This window comes from Cupressus sempervirens, chromosome 10, assembly GCF_028749045.1.
Source record: "Cupressus sempervirens isolate cs-2001-9-10 chromosome 10, ASM2874904v1, whole genome shotgun sequence".
Classification (NCBI taxonomy): Eukaryota; Viridiplantae; Streptophyta; class Pinopsida; order Cupressales; family Cupressaceae; genus Cupressus; species Cupressus sempervirens.
This window is the reverse complement of record NC_143127.1, coordinates 263,564,266-263,585,445: the sequence shown is the minus strand read 5'-3', so window position 1 is coordinate 263,585,445 and position 21,180 is coordinate 263,564,266.

Sequence of the window (21,180 nt, the reverse complement as noted above, 5' to 3'; positions counted from 1 at the left end):
CAACTAAGCCACAAGTCTACTTGGTTCATTACAAACTAAATTAAATCCCTTGCATTATATATATATGTTGAGACACAAGTTGGCTACAACAAAAATTAAATACCCATACATAAAATAAATGCCAAAAGTTGGCTCACAGACAATTTGAGATCAATAGGAATCATGACCAAGATGAGTGCCAGAGAAAACCAAGCCAAGCATCAACCAAACCATAAGAAATGCTGATCTCCCAAAGCATGCCAAGCTCCATGGAGGATGCTAAGCTCCTAGTGTCTATCAAGATCCACAACCAAATTATGCCCAATAATGACTGAGCACCACCCTTTTGGTGACTAAGTTCACAACTTCAAGTCAAAATTCCTCCAACATGCAGGATTTCCAACAAGTCTAGGATGCTCTAGCATCAAGAATCTCCTGCTAAATGACCAACTGATTCAACTATAACATAGAACTAATTGGAAAAAGGTGGAGTAACTAGTGGTTGTGGAGGAGGTGTATGTGGTGGATCATCATCTACATCATCATTAGAAGATGGAATATCCTCAAGAGATGATGAGGAAGGAGTAGGAAATGAGGAGGAATCCAAGGAAGGATAATTAGAAAGAGAAAAATGCTCATTAAACTGTGGTGCAGAGGCACCTAAATTTCAAGAAGACAAAGATATAAAAGCTAGAGAAGCCATTTGTAATAAGTTGTCAAAGGAGGTCTTAATATGATAAATAATGTAAAAATGTTTATTTAGTTTTTGAATGGATCTATTGACATCCATCTAAATTCGTTTGAGTCATAATGTTGGTCTAGGTTGGGTTTGTATGAAAGTTGAAATGTAAAAATGCATAAAATGCATAAAACGTTGTCAAGAATGCAAAAGGGTCAAAAGAATGTGAAGGGTTAGTTTAAAGGGTAGTTTGGAAGTTATAACCAACTAAAAAATCTATAAAAATGGATGTAAGGTTGAACCAAAGCATTAATGAAAGGAATAGATACATTTTGAAGCAAATTTGGTAATATTCTGAGTTGTTATTTTGATTGGTTTTCTATTTTGGTGTTGGTTCTAGGTTTTGTACGACCATGTACAGCCTGGAAACCATGTAAATTTTGTATATTTGGATAGAGAAGTTAATAAAATTTCTTTTGGCTTTGGTTTGGATTTTTTTCATTTAGAAATGAAGAAGTTATGCAGGTTTTGGCAAAGCTTGTAAATTGCAGATTTGAGAATGACCAACTACAGTCAGATTGAAACGTTTGGTACAGGAATATTTTGGAAAATAAAGACCTTTAAAAATATTCATCAGAAAGATACATGAATTAAATTTCATTTCCTTTCGGTTTGGGTTGTTTTTATATAGATTTGTGAAAGTTATGGGCATTTGAGTGAGAACTGGTTTTTAACAATTTTCATTGGAGTTACAGATAGTGATTTGTGCTTGAAACTTTATATATGAATGAGAAAAATGAATGGATTACATATTTTGAAACTATACTCAAGAATGGATAATATGGAATTGGTTTTATTTAATTTAGATTTATTTTGAGGAAGATATCTGATGCCCTAGGCAGGGTTACCAGTTTTGCTTCTGGTTTATGACAGAAAATATGGGTCTTGATTCAGAGTACATAATTTATAATATGCTTATTGGATTGGTCTCATATTTGGATATGTTTTATAATTACTAATTTTAAACAATTTATCCAAAAAAAAATTCAATAAGATATTTATAACTGGAGTTATGCACAATGCAATCAGACATAGCAATCTGATTGTGTGAGTGAAGATGTTGTCTTTATCGGTGTATAATGTCAGGGTTCTTTGTTGTAATCTTTGAGATGTTCTTGGTTCCTTGAGGGTGTACCAGCCTATTGTGAATCCCTTGAGTTGAACTAAGATTTCTTGAAGATAAATACAGAGGGCTCTACATCAGATTGGTATCAGAGCTTGAAGATCTTGAGTGTGTGGGTAGAGCGCCGAGGGAGGCAATCCACACCAGGACCTTGAAGAATTTGTATTTTTTTTGTTGATGAGTTTTGGTTGTAGGTGCTTATCCATCTTGCTGCACATGAAGTTTGGTATGTATGGGTAGACAAGAGAAGGTCTATCATAACCATTCTCCAATGGAGATAAAGCTAGGTAGCAGGTGCATGGCACAAAGAAGGTGAGGCATCTTCCAGGATCTACTGTTGGGTAAGATGAATGGTCAAGGGCAATGAATTGGTCTAGTTGATTGCCAAGAGACTAGGGAGAGAGGCAAAGAGGAGGACTCCTAGGTGAGGCATAGGGGAGATTTGTTTATGCTGAGTTTTAAGAAGCAATGGTAAAGATGGATTTCTTACTGATAAGGCACCGTGGAAGTTGCAGCCATTAATGCTCCACTAAAAGGAGTATTTGAGAAGATGATTATGAGGACAATCCTGTGTCCTTAAGGGAAAAGATGATGGTGATAAAGGAATGAAGAGGAAAAGGAAAAGATGAGGATTTTGATCTAATATTTTTTCTTGCAAGTTATTGATTCCATGTTTCCAAGGGACTTGGAAACTTTTCAAGGTTGGGAGTATGGTGCAGAGGCACCTAAATTTCAAGAAGACAAAGATATAAAAGCTAGAGAAGCCATTTGTAATAAGTTGTCAAAGGAGGTCTTAATGTGATAAATAATGTAAAAATGTTTATTTAATTGGTGAATGGATCTATTGACATCCATCTAAAGTCATCTGAGTCATAATGTTGGTCTAGGTTGGGTTTGTATGAAAGTTGAAATGTAAAAATGCATAAAATGCATAAAACATTGTCAAGAATGAAAAAGGGTCAAAAGAATGTGAAGGGTTAGTTTAAAGGGTGGTTTGGAAGTTATAACCAACTAAAAAATCTATAAAAATGGATGTAAGGTCGAACCAAAGCATTAATGAAAGGAATAGATACATTTTGAAGCAAATTTGGTAATATTCTGAGTTGTTATTTTGATTGGTTTTCTGTTTTAGTGTTGGTTCCAGGTCTTGTAAGACCATGTACAGCCTGAAAACCATATAAATTTTGTATATTTTGATAGAGAAGTGAATAAAATTTCTTTTGGATTTGGTTTGGATTTTTTTCATTTAGAAATGAAGAAGTTATGCAGGTTTTGGCAAAGCTTGTAAATTGCAGATTTGAGAATGACCAACTACAGTCAGATTGAAACGTTTGGTATAGGAATATTTTGGAAAATAAAGACCTCTAAAAATATTCATTAAAAAGATACATGAATTAAATTTCATTTCCTTTTGGTTTGGGTTGTTTTTATATAGATTTGTGAAAGTTATAGGCATTTGAGTGAAAATTGATTTTTAACAATTTTCATTGGAGTTATAGACAGTGATTTGTGCTTGAAACTTTATATATGAATGAGAAAAATGAATGGATTACATATTTTGAAACTAGACTCAATAATGGATAATATGGAATTGGTTTGGTTTAATTTAGATTTATTTTGAGGAAGATATCTGATGCCCTAGGTAGGGTTACCAGTTTTGTTTCTGGTTTATGACAGAAAATATGGGTCTTGGTTCAGAGTATATAATTTATAATCTGCTTATTGGATTGGTCTCATCTTTGGATACATTTTATAATTACTAATTTAAAATAATTTCTCCATAGGGTTTTTCAAGAAGATATTTAGAACTGAAGTTATGAACAATGCAATCAGACATAGCAATCTGATTGTGTGAGTGAAGATGTTGTCTTTATCGGTGTATAATGTTAGGGTTCTTTGTTGTAATCTTTGAGATGTTCTTGGTTCCTTGAGGGTGTACCAGCCTATTGTGAATCCCTTGAGTTGAACTAAGATTCCTTGAAGATAAATACAGAGGGCTCTGCATCAAACTGGACATCTCATCAAAACAAGACCTCTTTGGACTTAGGATCAAACAACCTATAAGCCTCTACATCCTCAAAAAATCTAATAAAGATGAGTGGTTGACTCTTCTTTTCCATATATTTCCTCTAAGCATTGAGAATAAAATCCCATGCCTTACTGCCAAAAATTTGAAATATAGAAACATCAAGTTTTGCATGAGACCAAGCCTCCTTAGGAGTCATCTATCGTAATGCCTTGTAGGGCATCCAATTTTGATTGTAGTTGGTATAGTTGACTATTTCAACCCAAAATAAAGATTGCATATCACATGACTAAATGATGAAATTTTCCATCTCCCATAAGGTTCAGTTCTTTATCTTGGCAACACCATTCTACTGAGGGGTGTGTGTAATAGAAAGTTGATGTAGTAAACCATGCTTAGTGCAAAATTTTTTGAATGCCTGATTCACATACTCCCCCCATTATCTATGTGTATCTGTCTAGGAGAAAATCACATTTCTTCTCCAAAAAAGTCTTAACGATTTGGAAGGAATCAAAGACATCATATTTGTACTTGTTGAGCTATCATTTTGTACGATGCTTAACAATAGGAATCCTTTTGAACTCCTCACTTGAAAAGCTAATTTGGGATCAACTCCAAGGTTACAAGTGATCTTGTGACCTACTAGAATCCTTTCAATTGAAGATAAATGTATTTGTTCATAGCGAGGCCTTTTTTGGTTCTAACCAATTTTAGATAAAATGTCCAATCTACTTGCTATCTCAAAAAGTAACCACAAAAGAGATATATTTTTGGTATTTTATATTTTATAATGAATGCAATCTAACAATGCAATTATATGAATTCCTAATTTAACCAAGTGTTAGCAAAGTAAATAAGAAAGATAAGGTAATGAAAAATGAAAGAAAATAACTTGAAAGGGAAATTCCTAACAGACATAAACCATAGTAACAACATGTTTGTGAGTTAAATCATTGAAAAGATTGGGTAGGAAACCAATAAAAATAGGAGCAATACTTCCCCAAATACACTAATGCAATCATCAATGGGAACTTACTAAAAACCAAAAGATGTTTCACTTCTCATCAAATTATAAGGCCACAGAAAGTATGCTCATGTGAGACAAGAAGCTATGTAGGAACACTAGGGTGATCTCTTCTCCAACTTGATATGTCAATGAAATTTGTCAACACACAAAAAATACTAGAATTAAAAGATTGCACAATAAAATTAAGAAAAAACCATTGGCTCCATTATTAGTCATGAACAAGAATTCACAAAAATAACACTTTGGAAAGAATAACTATACTCAAAATGAGAGCACCAATAGCATATATTATTATATCAAAATAATCACCTAAAGTAAATATTATATCCATGTATTTATAAGAAATCATCTCCTTAATTTGTGTTGAGAGTGAGAGATTTCTTAATAGAAACATATACTTCTAAACTAATAAAAAAAATATTAATTATATACATATTGACTCTCTAAATAGTGCTAAGTAGGAATCCACCCTTGTTTATATCAATTAATGGGTGCATGAGCCTTTACATTACTTAAAACAATGAAAGAAGAACTAGATAAGAAGAAATAAGTTGTAAGAGGATTTGAGAGTCACTAGAAGCTCTAAAATGAAAGCTTGGCCTTCTCTTAATATTTCTAGGAGTTAAACTACCATCAAAATGCATTTTTGGTGCATGGGATGCTATTAAAATAGCAACTAGTAGTTAACTATTGATACACTATTAATTCTTCAAAATTGCCAGTGCACCTCTATGAAAAGTGCACCTTGTGCACCTTACGCACCTTGGTGGCAGGTTCAAAAAAATCCAAAATTTTTGCAAGTGTAAAACATAATTTTCTAGATTTTGGGTTTTCTTCCTCTATATACCAGAGCAATGTTTGAATGTTTTCTTTTAAATTTCTCTATAATATTCATCACTTAGGTAGCATCTAGAAATTCTAAAGTGTTATACTTACCTTTTACTATTTGTTAGTAATTGCTAACTTCCATATGAATATCTACAAAATCCTCAAGTTTAGTGTCTAGCTCCAATAGTGCCTCTTCAATCCTAAATGCTTGTCTAATATCTTCTTCTAACAAAGCATCTTTGAAGGTTTTTTACAACCATTGGAAAATTGATTGCATTGGAATGAGTTTATTCTTTGACTCATTTTAAAACTATCAATGTAGGCATCACTATAATATTTCTCAGCTTCCAAAATCTTCTCTTGTGTTTGATCTATCACCTTCTATATATCCTCATGTAATGTCTCCATTACTTTATTACTAGCCACTATCTTCTCAGCCTAATCCTCTAATTCATCCAATTCCTTAGCTGAGTACACCTCCATAAGTGTATGATATGTTTGACCCTTTATTTCTTGAAGGTCCTTTCTTTAGGTATGTACCTCATCCAACAACCCAAAATCCTAGTTCAATATAGACACCAAATTTTCTACAATAGACTAAATATGTTGCAACAAGTTCAAATTTGCTTGTATAATTTGTACACCTTTATCCTCAAAATTGTCATGCCATTTCTAACATGCACCCAAAAATGAATCTATTGGTACATTCCCTTATCTTTCCTCTCTAGTGTCATAGCAAGAGTAATCTTTGGATTATCTAGGTTAATGGGGCCTACTACTCCATGTAAATAGCCTCTCATAAGCTTGTTTTGTATCCTTTACATTATCAACTCACACCCATCTTCATCCACATGCCTAAACATTTCCTTTATAGTTATAGTGATTATTTGGAAGTATCTACTATGGATCTCCTTAGTAGAACCTCCTTGATTTGATAGTTTGTAGAGTTTAAGTCCCTAGTGTCAGCATGTGGAGGAGGGATGGAAATATGTACAAGTAAGTTTTGATCTTAGTTCTTCATTATGAAGGTGAATAGTCGTGCATCACCTGTAGGTGGCTCATGCTTCTTGATAGCTTTGATTAACTCCTCCATTCCCTCATCTATAGTTACATTTAGCTACCTCTTTTGTCATACCATAACCTCCCTCTTTAGCCAAGTAGGTGTAGTGCCCATAGGAGACATATTTGGTTGAAGAGGAGGTTTTCCTTCTTGGGTCCTTTTCCTTATCACTCCTTTCTGCAGTCTTCTCCTTGTGAGAGAGATCTATATTGGGAGTCCCTACATCTGGTGTAGCCAAAGTCCTTATCTCTGTATCTTGAGAAGTTTTCTAAGGTTCTTTAGGTATCTATCCCTCCTTTGATACTTCATTGACTGACATCTATTCTATCTCTTCTTCATCTATTGCTTGTTCTTCTTCAGTAACAAGATGGAGAGGAGTGATTAAGCCTTTATCCAAGAATGAGAGATCTTGAGATGGTGGTGGTAGTATACCCAGAGACCCTTGTGGGAGAGGCAACATTTGGTTCCAATCCTCTCCCAAAGGTTAGTTTGTAGGTGTATCTCACATATTATCACCCACCATTTTAGTGCTCACATGCATAAAATCAAAATTAGAAATGTTAAAAAAATCTATTTCTGCCCTTCCTATTCTTTGATCCATTGTTGCTGCTCATCTTTTGAAGTTGTAACCTAATTAGGTTTCCTAGGAATGGATGGAAAAATTATGGTTGAGCTTCTCCTCCTCTCTTCTATTATAGCTCTAGCTAAATAAGTCCTCTAACACAAGAGGAGATTATCTTCTTTGTCTTCTTCTTCTTCTATATCTGCCTTAGGGATAGGAATGCCTTTCTTTTGTAACTTCCCTCTTCTTGTCTTTTTCACTGTAGACTCAACCCTAGACTTCTTGGAAACTAAAGTGGAGGTTTCTTCCTTTGGACCATCTAGTGATGCTTCCTATGCTTTTTATTCTAGCTCTTGTTCTTGTTCTTATTTAGGTGGGGGCACTTGTTCAATTTCTTGGGCTTGAACCACCTCTTCATCTTGAGGCTCTTTAGTCTCAAGCTTAGCTTGCCTTGGGGAATCTCCATTTTCCTCTTATTTTTTCCTTTATCTTCACTAAAGTACCCAACATCCCTCTCATGTTGATATACCATTTCTGGCCTAACTAGGGATTGAGCAGAGAAATTCAGTTGTGTAACTTTTGTACCTTTACCCTTAATTGGCTGTGTTGTGGCTTGAAAGGTAATAACCTATGGAACTAGGTCAATGTTAAAAGGCTTCTTGATCTATTCCCTTGTTAACTGAGTTATGTGCCTTTCCCTATGATTTATATCCACATTCTCATCTCTATCTATCTCTGCATTCATGATTGGCCTATCATATATTTTGTCACGGATGTACAATGGATCCAAGACATCTTGAGTATCTTTTTGAATAGCCTTAAGTGTGATATTTATTTTTAAGGTTTTTTCCACCAAAGATAGAGTCATCCTATAATAATATACCTTATTTAGCTATCATAGTCATCTATTCTATTCATCTAATGGTCTTTTATAGCATCTTCATGCACAAATTCCTCCAAGCCAAATGTTGAACTTTACCAATATTATCAAAAGAAGGGTGAGGTGTGTTGTAATATTCCAAGGGATATTGATCCCACTCTAAATCAAAGGTCATAATATCCTATTTTTTCTTTACCTCAAATGCACCTATAGTAATAGGCCATACCCATGTCTTCCTATGTTGTTTTCTCACTCTATCATATGTAGATATGAGCTATCTTACAATCTCCAATAAGAAAAACCTATCTAATAGATATATTGGAAGTTTATTTAATTTCACCACAACACTAGCTACCCTTAGGTAAGTAAATGTTTTGAGCTAGATGTAGTAGGCTCCAATCCTTTTGATCCTTGTTGCTACCTCTACTAACACCTTTTTAGCATAATCACCCTTTATAAATTAGATGATTGCAAATATAAAAACATCATTCACTAATTGATATTATTTTCTTTGATCTAAGAGCTTCTTTTGTACCAACTAAGGATATATTTCATAGGTCCAGGTGTTGGCATCTTGCATGCTCACCTTCTAATATAGTCCTAAGTAATCAGTTTTGCTTTCCACCAGTAAATACACAAAATATGATGTCATATAAAACTTGGTGTCAGCTTTAACTCATACTAATTGTTCATCTAGGTTTTCACTCAACATTGTGGCCGAATCAATTGGCATTTTGGTTGTTTTGATGGTCATTATGAAATGGACCATCCAAATATGAAGATTTCCTACTGTCAATAGACCCATGATTTTGCTCAAAAGTATAATGGCATATCTAATTCCATCCTTCATATATCTACTATTCATGTCTACCTTTATGGGTCTGCATCCTACTAATGTTCTATCAATAAAAAATGATGATTATATGATCTATGTCGCTTTCTTGTCATTGTCCCTATACCATATTTCTACTTGATGATAAGTTATCTTCACATACTGATCAGCTCTAGTGTGATGGAATACTTTCTTAATATTCCTAGGTATAAGGTCCAAGATTATCTCCCCTATGACACTTTTAACAACTCTTTCTTTTGACACATAGTCTTCTTCCAATGCCATAATAAGCTTTGAGGATTGCACTAATGTAGGATGAGATGCTGCAACAGATACGTGTAGAGACCATTATGGACTTCTCTTTATGCTTATTATAGAGTACAAGGAATGTGTTCTTGTCCATGTGTTCCAATTTAGTATTGCTGATCTCTGAATGTCCATCCTAAAAGCTTGATTTCATTGATGCACCTTGAAACTTGAAGACAATGGGTTTTGGACAAATCTTTTCTATATATGAGGATGATGAGGAAGCCATTTTATCTACACACAAGAGAAAATCATTACTCTAGAAAGCTAAAAATTAAATCCTAAATAAACCCTAATTACCAAAAAATCAGACAAAAAACACCAAAATAGTAGAAAACCAACTCAAATTCCACTTTTAAGCCCTGAATGTTAACTAGCACACCTTGTACACCTTGACAAGTGTGCTAGATGCACTTAGTGACCATTGCATGGTCATTTTGTGCATAGTTGCACACCTACATATGTGTGCACCCTAATGGGGCATGCACATGTATATGTATGCTATTATGCACATGCATATACATTATGAAAGATAGGGGAATTCAATTTATCTCATCATGCTTTTTGTTAAAGGTGTACACATGTGCACCTTGATAGGGTACACATGTGCACACCCTTAATAATATTTGTGCAAGAGGGAAAAAATGGTGTGTACATGGACACCTTGAGAAGGTGCACATCTACACACCATTATCTTATGTGTCTTTGTCTTTGTATAAAAAGGTGCACATGTGTGCACCTTTAATAGGTGCACACATGCACACTTTTTCTTTAGGTTAATTAGGATGCTTTTAGGTGTGCATGTGCACACCTTTGTATGTTAACACTTGGTCATTTTTGTGTGTGTAGGCTGGATTGCACACCTTGAAGGGTGTGAACATGTGGTTCTAGAGGTATCATTAATAATAATGAAGAATGGGGGGAGGGGGACATGATATTTATAGACACGGGAAAAGTGTACCTTTTAGAGGTGCACACTTGTACATGTGCATAGGTGTGCATCTCTAAAGGGAGATAGAAGTACACTTAAACCAATGATAGGTGTGCATGTGTGCTAACTACACTAGTGCACTCTTTAGCATAAAATTAGCCGTTTCTTCTCAAATTCTTCAATTTTGACACCTAGGTTTTTTAGTTTGAGGACTAGGGCTTGATCCAAACTCTAGATGGAGCTCCAAAAATGATCCTAGGCTTCAAAATAGGGGTCTAGAATACAAAATATTTACTAGGGGTCCCCATTTCTAGGAGAAATAGATCATGCATTGTGAAACCACAACAAATAATCCCAACAAAAAGGAAAGAAATAACAAAGACATTTCTTCATCAGCAAGAATTCTTCTAACATGTGTCAAATACCAACTAAATTATAAACACTTCAAGCATATTTTGAGTTGCTCCATAGTCAAAACTTCAAAATCTTGAATCTTCAAGTTTAGTGTGTCCTCAATGTATTCATTTTGTTTGATGTCTCAAAATGCAATCCATCATGAACTTCTAGCAACTTGGAAAATATCTTTTACCCCACCAGTCCATTCGTCAAGAATCCTTGCAAAACCTATTTATCAATCACTTATCAGACTAGATGAGAGAACCCATTATGAGGGCCCTTAATAGGTTATCATTTTTTTAGGGTAAAAGTACAAAGTTGAGTCACCTTTTAGGCCGACTTATCAGAATGACTAAATTTGAGTACTTCTATCTAAATTTTTTTTTTTCAAACATATGATCTTGATAAAATTATTCTAGCTAAGTTATATATGGTCTCACACTTTTCCAATTTGAAATGTCTATTAAATGCATGTTTTATACTAGTTAGTATCCAATTACTAAAAAAATACAATTATTTCAAAAAATTAACATTTCAATAACTCTTACTATTTATTATGATATTTTTTTCATAACATATAGACACCATTTTATAATGCTCAAAGTCAAGGATATTGTCATATAGAGTTCATAGTGTTTTAATTAGATATAGCATATTGTAATTAAAAAATTCTATAAGTACATATTTTAACACTCAAGAAAATGTTGATTTTGAGAAAGAAAAATATTAAATGATATCAAAATAAAATAAAATAATATGATGTTCTAGAGGAGAAAGTCCTCTTCCAGAATCTATAATTTTTCATTTTGTTGGAATAGATTTATTTCAAAAAATGTGGTGGGAGATGAAAACTATCGATTTGAATAAGTTGAAATTTGAATTGTTATAAAAGAGGAAATATAGTTCTAAAGCCCATTTTTATTTTTAATTGTTCTAGCTACATATATTATCAATAACATAATCTTAGATCAAAGGGAAATGAGCTTATTTCCATATAGTTTTGTGGTGGGAACTAGACCCCTAATTTCTAGCATTTTTCAGCAACTAAAATTTGTCTTTAAAAAATAGGAAAATATATAATTTCTTATTCCTAATAATTATTAAAAATTATAATCCTAAAATTCATCCATTTCTACACATTTCACTAGTTTACTTCATTTTAAAATTCTAAATAATAATACCAATTTTATGTCATTGAATGTCAACAACTACACTTTTGTTAGCCTTTTCCTTTGTAAAAGGGTGACACATGTTTCTGTTTTTGCCCTTTGAATTTGAGGTCTTGGGTAATCTTCTAAATTTTGCTTCACAAAGCTCACATGTTTCCATTTAATTCTTCCATGAAGCGATTTTTATAGATATTGGATAGCCATTTTGGAGTGCATATCCCTACTGTAAGATTACCTTTCTCAAACCATTTGGAATCTTTCATTCTTAACACTACCTTTTTTTTTTTTTTTTCCCTCTATACCCTAACCACACTTAGAATGTGTGGCCAAGGCATTGGTGTCATTTCTCAAATTCTTTCTTTATTTGATAACCTCTAGATTCCTCTTTTGAGAACTATATGAAAACTCTCATGCCAAATAGTGACCTTAGAAATTCCTTGATTTACCTTTTGTTTGAACCGGTAGGCTTTACACTATCCCTTGTTTCCAACAACCTTGATTTGAAAACACCAAGATAGTCAATCTTTTAAATTCGCAAACTATTGAGAATTGTTGTTCTACAATTTTGATTCCAAGACTAAAAGTCCTCTACTACCACAAGTATCATACATTCTCTAGTTGGTACAAGAAATGAAATCATCTAAATTCTTGGACAAAGAAATACCTCTTCCCAATAGTTGAAACCAAAAAGGGTTATTTATGAAATGCATCAAGATAGAACCTTGATTGTGCATAACCCCTGAACTAACACGCCCTTTAAAGAAACCAAAGCATTGAAAGAAAACACACTTGTAGAAAGGGATTTTTTAATTTTTTTTTGGAAATGCTTTCCACTTTTAGGCCTCAAAGTAATGTTTCAAGAACTACCCATTGACTGGCAATGGAACCAATTCCCCTTGTAAGGAATTCAGCCTATAAGTATTTTCTCCTAGAATTTCTATGATTTGATAAGTGTCGATCTACAAGCATTGAAACTTAATATGACTTCTCAACTTTTCTTTTTACTTATCCCATAGGAGAACAAGGTTAGATATTCTAAAATATTTTATCATTGTTGGAATTAAAATAGGAAAGGTAAACTTCTGGGGGAGGTGGGGTGGGTGAATCAGTAGTTTAACTTTGGACCCATAAAATTTTTACCACATATCTATCTCATGCATTCAATAAGTAAATTGAAATAACATATAAAGCATACACATCTAAATCATATAAACATGTAAGCATTCACACACATAACACCACTTATGATTACCCATAAATCCTCCAAGTGAGAAGGTAAAATTGGGGTGGGGATGACACCCAAAAATCTTCACTACTATAGAAATGAAGTGTATCCAATAAAGGTTACAATGTTTTGACCATGAAACATGATCTACCCTGTGAAAGATCTCCCCTATTAAAGGATTACAAAGATAGTCAGGTCTCACCTTGTTAGAGGATTTTAACACCCTATTAGAAGTGTTCCTTGTTAGAGGACTTTAACTTAAAACTAAGTAAGTACCCTATTAAAGGATTTCATATAGCTTTTTAAGACTACTGTGTTAAGAGATTTGATTAAAATCACTTTTTAAAATGTCTCAACATAGATCCTACGGTTGAGACTTGCTTGCTTGATAACATATCACCTCTAAACAATGTGTTCTTAATCCTTCTTGATTAGATGTCTCAATGTTGTATACTCTTCTATAGCCTCTATTCTACTCTAATTTATTCTATAATTCAATCTATCTTTATTATTTCTAAGTCACCATGAATGTTCTATTTTCTCATGCAAACTATCCTCTTTGCTCCTTCAATTCCTTACACGCTTGATAGATAGTTTAGGGTTTTTGTCCTCCTTGAGAAGAATTTGGTGGCTTAGGCTTAGGTATGAATCTATGACTAAGATTTATCCATTTTTCAACTTAATCCTTTCCATTTTCTAATTGGCTACATTTAATTGAAGGGAATCCAACTATAGATTCTTTTTTGTTTCCAAAATATCATAATTTACCTTTAAGTTAGCTCAAAAATGGTTTACATAGTCATTTGTACCATTACAAAAAAAAATTCAAAATTGTGTCACTTAGCATCTGATGTCTCTAATGCTCAACATGCCCTAATCTTTCTAATGTGACTCAGCACCTATATTTCTCAACATCCACTTTTTACTTGACTCTTGAATCACTCGGCATGGTCTATCTACTCAGCACATGACCGGCTCAACACTCACTATGAGTTGGCATTCTCTAATATTTACATGTTGTGCTTGGCATGTACTACTAGTTTGATATGAACTAAGTAAATAACTTAAGTGTATTGACACTCACTTGTCAAACCAATCTGAGATCAATAATCTCCCCCTTTGACATGAGTGTCAAAAACACTTGAATATACATTAATATCCTTGATCTCTTGAGCATAACATATCCATGACTCAACTTATATACAAAACTTCAAATCCTCAAATTTTTTTAATAGCTTGTATACCTCAAAATTTGATAACTCCCCCTAAGTTGATATGTCTATTCTATAGCCAAAATTCTATGCTACATCTAAGTGAATGTGTCTCTAATAATACACTTTGACTTCAATGCACCGTATTACTCACACTCTTTCATCTAATACTTCTTGTATACTTGCTCTTCCTTAGCTTATATCTCCCCATTTTGCTCTCTCTCCCCAAAAATATATATCTCCTCCAATGATGTATCTCTCCCTTTGTTCGTATTCACTCCCTTTCTTATTCTCCCCCTTTTTGACACTTATGTGAAATAGGCTATACAATTATTGTGTATTTTTTCAAAAATGATTTATGGACATCCAATATTATCATGAGGGCTATATCCCAATTATCATATGCAACATCCAATGACTTGAGTTGGATAACAAGCTTAGCAGCAAGGTGGAATAGACCATCTAAAGTAGAAAGTTTGGGGTCTTTCTTTAGTAGAGTTTTAGCATAGCCTAGTTCCTTGTGTAATATTTCCATATGTGGGGTGAGGGTTGTTTGTATGCTACTCAGTTTGGATCTTACATTAGCCTCATCTACTATCAATACAACTAACTAACTTTGTGTTTGAAGTAATGTCCTAAAATACTTCTCACTTTGAGCTGGATTCATTGGTAGTCTTACACCTGATGTAGAAATTTGACTCTCCAGACTCAAAATGTGGCTTCTAGTCTCTTGGGTGAAGAATGATGGATTGCATAATTTTGTGTACAATGAGAATATGTTCTCAAGTACCTTCTTCACATCCTCACCCTTAGTTGCTAATGCAACTTGTGTTAGTGCTATCTCACTAGATATTTTCTCATTCACCTTTTTTTGGAACTTTTTTTTGGACCATTCTAATAATTTGGCATTAGTATCAAGGTCTTCATTACTAACCATTTCCACTATATCTCTTAGTTTTTCCATTAGTGGTTTGGGATCTTCATGATTTGGTAGACTAAATGCATCTAGAAATATGTCCTTAATGTCTTGAATTGCTTGCTTCTACCTATGTTCTCTCCTAAACATTTCTTGATGCTTTTTCCTTTCTAAGGCCTATTGTAATATGCCTATTTGTTCTAATGTCATGGTGTCATAGTCATATTTTGGTATAACAATTTTTTCATCAAGGCCTATATCTCCATAGTGCATTACCTTTTCAACCTTTGATGAACTTGGGCTTGGCACTAAAATTTGCAATGGAATAGCTTATGTGCTCAACATTTGAAGAGTTTGTGTGGAAGGAGTGCCAGATGTAGGTAAAGCTACTAGAGCTTGAATGGAAACTTGTTCCTTCACATTAGGTGTTAGCTCACTCCCTTTAGGCTTGAATTTTTTTTCCACTATGACTTGACTTGCACTTTTCCCTTGTGTTGTAGGTGTAGATAAGTATATTTAACCTATTTCCTATTGTCCTACAGTGGTGGATTTTTATTCTATCTTCTTCTCAATAGTATCAATCATGGAAATTGTATCAACCTTGGTAGATGTAGCTTCTGGAATTTGGACCAAATGTTGTAATTTAGTGACTGGAGGGATGATAGAAGGTGGTTCCTGTGGATTCAACTTTTCCCTTGCAACATCAGTCACTAACTTTTGTAGTTCATTTATACTTACCAAAATAGTATTGCCACAAAGTTTGGCCTATAGTGTAGATTGATCTAATATCTTCTTTAAATCTTCTTTAGTAAGAGGATTGATGTATAGAGCTAATAGTTACTATTTTAGTAGTTTTAGTTGTGTCATGTGGAGGACTAACACTTGGAAATTGTGTGTCATGCACACTCTATTCTTCTTGTTGCTCATGCTCAGTTTTTGCCTTGTCATATTCTTTCATTTTTGTTCCTCCTCCAAAAGTATTATCTTTATCATTATCTTCTTCATCATCATCTTTGAGCTCAGAAGGTTTAGGTTCTCCTTTCTTTACTATGGTTAACCCATAAAAAAGTTTCCATATCTATGTTGACTTCTTGACAACATCCTTAATACTATTTTATAAAATGCTAAAGGCTTTGTATTTAGGTGTGAACCTAACTGCATACTTCTTTACAACCTTAAAAATTTGTGCCTTTGTTAATTTAGGTATCTCTTGGGCTAGTGTGGTCTCCCTAATTTGTCTTTCCAGATTTAGATAGTAATGCCATTTTTGCTCAACTATGTCATATAGACTCTTAGGTACAGATTTGGCAAATTCTAGTGGTGTTGTCTTGAATTTTTCCATCATGGCATATAGGGCCTCTTCCACTTGGTTTTTCTCCTCTTTACCCAATTTATCAAAATCAACATGACTAAATCCTAATAGATCTACATTATTCTTAAAATTTTCACATAGATTTTCAAGATCTGAAAGAGGGTTGTGACTCACCACCTTAAAGTGGTTGTTGTCATCTGACTCTATTTTCTCCTCTTCAAAATCTAGTTGTGAAACATACATTGTTCTTGGTCTCTTTTGCTCTTGACCTCCTTATTCTATTTGATTTATATTTTCCTTGACCTTTTGTGTAGTATCACATGTGCTAGCTCTTGTCATAGGTTGTGCCTTGGCCTTCCTCTTCTTTTCTCGGTAGGAATAGGTGCTTTCTTGTCTTCTTCTCCCTCAACACCTTTAGTTTCCTCCTCTAATTTATCTTCTCCCATGTATTGTGACAAAGTTAGAGGTGCTTGTGTTTGAGTTCCTTCTTCCTCTTAATCCTCTTCTTCTTCTTCCACTTCCTCCTTGGCACCCTCTCCAAACTTTGCTTTTAATTTCTTCACTATTTTTTCCTTTTTCTTCATGGTAGAGGTAGTCTTTAATTTCATTATAATCTTGGACTTTACTATTTCATAGTTTCCAAATTTTTTTGTAGTTTTGTTTACCTCTTTTACAAGTAGAGTTTTTATAGTTGTAGAGGCATCATCCAGATTTATCTCATAGCCTAAGGGTCTTACCCTTGGTGTGGCAACTTGTACAAATGTATAATCAACATCCACAAGAAAACTTACATCATTATAATGTTTTTCAACTAAAGATATTGGTATTCTTAATCTCTCCTTCATTGATTTTTTGAAATCTTCAAAGTAACTAGTCTTAAGGATTCAAAATTCTCTCCTGGCTTCTCAATGTACTCACCAATTTTTACTACAATTGATCTATTGGTCTTCCATCCCATAGTACCAAATGAGGGGAATGTGTTTTGTATATAAAATAATGTACAAATCAATATAGAGCCAAATTTGTATTGTGCACTTTTTATTTCCTAATTGCTCCAAGGTTCTTCATTAGTTGTTGCAATTATAGTTTTGCTAGATCATATGTATGATCTTTCTTAACAATATTATGTCCAACATCCATAGCTATATAGGGTACACTATTCAATCTACTGGGTTGATAGAACTTGTGTGATATAACCCTTACGATACCTCTTTTATTCCAGATAGTTCTAGTATTCTTCTCAATCACTTCTTAGTGTCTTAGGCTAATCTAGGGTTGGGTAGCTAGTAACCCTATGGATTATTCTCTTAGTAATTTTAATAGGTCCACTACCCAACCATAAGAAACCATCATGGATTCAACTAAGCATTATTCTAATCTATTCTGTCTTAAACACATTTGACAAATCTAGGGCTCATGTTAATCCATTTCTCTCAATGATTTTGAACTCTTCTTTCAAAACACCTTTTTCATAGAGTTTGTTGTATGCTTCCATAATTTCCATATCCCCAATGCTTCCAATCTTATAATTGTAGCATTTTCTTACATCTTGCACCATTATTATATTTGGTAGAATCATTGACAATGGACTAGAAGGGTCTTTCTTGTAAGAAATGCAAGGAATAGCTTTGAAAATGTGCTACTTGACTTCATTACTCACTAATTGAATATTTAAAACTTCCTTCCCTTCAAAATTCTTTGAACTAAACATCATTGAGTGAAACTAGGGTTTATGAAAATTAAACTGAGTAGCTTGGCTCTTGCTAAGTACCTTGTAAAATTTGACAAATTGACATGAGATTATCGTTAGAATTTTCTACAAATGCTTTCAATGGATTTCTAGATTACCTTCTACTCTACTCGCTCTTTCTCAAATTTGAAATGATGAAAAATGAGCTAAAATCAATCAAATACCCTTTGAAAACCTTGTAATAAATGCAAAGCACTTACGTAACTATAATTCAACATCAACCAATTTTAGGCTCACTTGGCATCCATTGACATTTCCATCACTTGGAAACCACTATGAGTTTGATATCAATTAGCCAGATTGCTAGCTCAGCATCTTCTAGTATTCCTCTTGGTACACATAGGAAATATTTCATGCTCAAAAACAACATTAAAAACTTAAAGATTTATCTTGAATTCCTATCAACATTTTGCATCTTTATTTATGCGAATGCAATCCTTTTAGTACTATCTCCTTTTAAATTGATGTGTAATATAGCCTTTAAATATCAGTCCCACATACCTCTTGATTTCCTAGTTTAATGAGGTGTGATCACCTAACCCATTGGGTGAAGTGATCCCTTCTCCATTTGATGTGCTACAATGAACTTTTTTGTCCATGTCTTATTCATCTCATCTTTGATGTGTTCAACATCTACCTTGCCTTTTCCTTTATCAAGTTCACAACTTGGTGCCTTTCACTTGGTTGGGAAATACATATTGATGTGGCTAGTCTTCAAATAGCTGAAACATGTGGTCTGACTCAACCACCTTTAGTAATTACCTCTGAAGTGTGTCCTAATACAATTCTTAGGAACATGTCCATATTCTTGACAATAGTGATAGCTATATCTTGTATTATAATCCTTTTATAAGAGTTACCATTGTTCCTTACCTTTATTTTCTTGTTTGATGACCACATGGGTTTGGATCTACATTCAAAAGCTCTATTTTATACTTCTAATAGTTGTAGCAATATACTTCAAATCTTTGTGTATGCATGGTCCTAGTTCTGCATTCATGTGCCTGATGACCTTATTTGTTGCACTTATGGTAGTGAACCATGTTCGTAGGCTTGACATTCTGATTTACAATCTTGCTCCTATACACATTAGCAATATGTCCTTTCTTACCACAATTATGACAAGTAGGTTTGGGGTTCTTATCTTTTTTTATCCTTTCTTCTACATTTTTGAATGATTCTCCTTCTTCAGTGCTTGTATATATCTCAGTCTAGATGTATCATTATTGGATCTAGAGGATCTCAATAATTGCTCAAAGTATTTGATTGCTTCATTTGGTTCGTTGAAACTTCCATAAAATTTATTTTCTCTCTTTAGGTCACTTTGCAATTGTTCATTCTACAACTTAAATGTAGTTATCTCAATGTCCTTGACATTTAACTCATAGTTGGCATTCATCATTTGACATAGAGCATCCAATTGCATGTTGGAAATCTTGGTTAGCTCTATTGACTTCTCTTCTAGTCTGTTGGCTAGAACTCTTTTGTTTACTTCAATCATGGTTTTCTTCTATTTTTCAACCACTTCACATAGTAGTATGGCTTGTGATTCTTGCTCTAATTTGAGATTTCTAATTTTCTTAGCTTGGACTCTATTCTTTTCCATTAGGCTCGTAACTGCTACACAAAATTCATTAGAGTATCCATCTGTAAATAGCTTAGTATTATCTATCTCTTTGTATTGTGTGTCATTCTTCACAATAGCAATTTCTTTCCTTCTCTTCAAGGAATTCTTTAGGTCTTCTCTTGCTTGATTTAATTGATGTAGTCTGAGATGCATTTGTAATGCCCTTCCTGGAGATCCTTGGAAACAAAGATGAAATACAAGCCATAATTTTTTTTTTACAAGTATGAATGCACATGAAAACATCATACAGGGATCACAAAGATCGTAACAGAAGACTTCACCACAATCCTGACAACCAACAAATCTTTGAATGCCACTACCAACTAACAAACGTGAACAAAAGCCAACAACCACCACAACAAGATGAGGGCTCAAGAAATGACCACTCATCAACAAAACACCAAGCTAGGGTAAAATGTAGAGTCCTAAAATTTGGCTAAGCCTAAAATCTTGAAGCCCTGAAAATTGGCTAAGTCTAGATTTTTGAAGCCTTGAAATTTCTTAGAATCTTTAACTTATCTCCAAGAGGTCTAAAACCTATCTCAAAAGATTCATCACATATATTAAAATATATCTTAAGTATAAGTTAAAATATATTTAATTTATGTAAATATACACAAATTAAATATACATCAACTTATACTTAAATGATATATTTTAAACCCCAAGACACTGACTAAAAAAACACACACAATGGAAATAAAAAAGCAACAAAAAGGGATTGAAGAACACCAAAGAGGTTACCTCGAACCATCCCTGAAAAATTCTAATTGAATCGAAAAGTGCCCACTTCCCACCACTATAGGTTTCATAAAAAAATGTGTGACACTTTATCAGCACTGTGCGATACTTTACCAGTGTTGTGCGACATTTCTCTAGAAGGAGGGCAACAAAATTAGGGGTTGGACGATACTTCCCTAAAGGGTGTGCGATATTGGAAGTGTATCATACAACATTTCTACTAAGGGAGCGTAATACTGTGAAGTATCACATGACAAAACTCCAAGAGGCGTGCAACACATTCAGGGTGTGCACAACAGAGTTCAAATGGGTGTGTGAAACTTTATTTTATCACACCATGCTGACACATGGTCGCTTAGGAAAAGACAAGAAGACTACAAAGGAAGAACATTAAGCCAAATAGAGATAGAACCTCCACACTAGGGAGTCTCGGATCCACATAGATCAAGGAGCAAACACTCGAGTGCATAAACAACAAGATGCCAAGAAGGAGATACATCTATCCATCTAAAACTATAGTAGAAAAGAACATACTGAAAG